This window comes from Octopus bimaculoides, chromosome 23 (assembly GCF_001194135.2).
Source record: "Octopus bimaculoides isolate UCB-OBI-ISO-001 chromosome 23, ASM119413v2, whole genome shotgun sequence".
Classification (NCBI taxonomy): Eukaryota; Metazoa; Mollusca; class Cephalopoda; order Octopoda; family Octopodidae; genus Octopus; species Octopus bimaculoides.
The window spans coordinates 35,121,404-35,122,293 of NC_069003.1; the positions used below are offsets into that span (position 1 = coordinate 35,121,404).

At 41.3% G+C, this 890-nt stretch overlaps 1 protein-coding gene across 5 annotated transcripts in view; it reads right to left on the bottom strand.

Moving 5' to 3' along the window:
- Positions 1-890, bottom strand: part of LOC128250615 (neurabin-1-like) — a 77,210-nt gene that overhangs the window by 55,724 nt on the left and 20,596 nt on the right. The window contains exon 1 of one of the 5 annotated variants that reach the window (XM_052976034.1): positions 30-48. The exons of the other annotated variants lie outside the window; for them this stretch is intronic. The gene's annotated coding sequence lies outside the window, so the exon portion shown is untranslated. Of the gene's footprint in view, positions 1-29; positions 49-890 lie in introns of those variants that run through there. 5 annotated transcript variants of the gene reach the window in all.

An 890-nucleotide genomic window follows, 5' to 3' on the forward strand; every position in this document is an offset into this window, starting at 1 on the left:
AAAATTTAAATTAAAAAGACAACACGCACCGAGTTCTAAACGGCACTACACAGCATCTCATTATTTTCGGTTGATTCTGGAGCGGGGTTGGTCACCAAAATGGTAAGTAGGCCTCGATAAGGTTTTAACGACGAGGGTAAAGAATTCTAAGTTCTTCCCCCCCACTTAATTACTCAAAATATGAATTGTGGATTAATGATTGATGGAACACATGACTAATCACCACATGATTGATAATTATTTTATCAAGCCTGCAATCAACAACAGAACTTTCGTGCGGTAGCTTGGCCTGCTAAAAATAGCAGTCAAATTTCCTTTAAACCACATATTACTGTCTTCAAAAAGGAGGATACATTAAGCATTATCTCAAGGTATGAGTATACTGGTTAGTTAACTGGGAACGCCCCAAGGGTCAAATGCTGGCTAGGCACCAGCGCATTGCTTTGCCCGAGAGCCTCTTAACCTAGACATGTGTGCCCCCAGTTGACTTTCTTTCTTCATAACTTTCACAAAAATGGATCTTTTTTAATGAAATTTTCTACAAATACCTTTCAGCTGGTGTAGATTACGATTACATCGGAATTTAAAGTAAAAACAAAGAAATGGGAGGAGATGGGGGTATACTCATACAAACAGACACACGTTGTTTGTTACGATGGTTCTGTATTATCTAACGCAAATTCACCATGGGTCGTGTTTGGTTACTGCTCTAAACTATTGGTATACTCGATCGGGGCTGCCCCTAGGGCTAAACGACCGCTGAAGAAGGGGAAACAAAGTGGTGTATGTATGATGTGAAGGGCGGGGATTGTATCGAAACTGCTTCCTGCGGCCTCATCCCCTTCGCCTGCCCTAGTAACTATTATTGCTTAGTAACAGTGTGTTGGGGG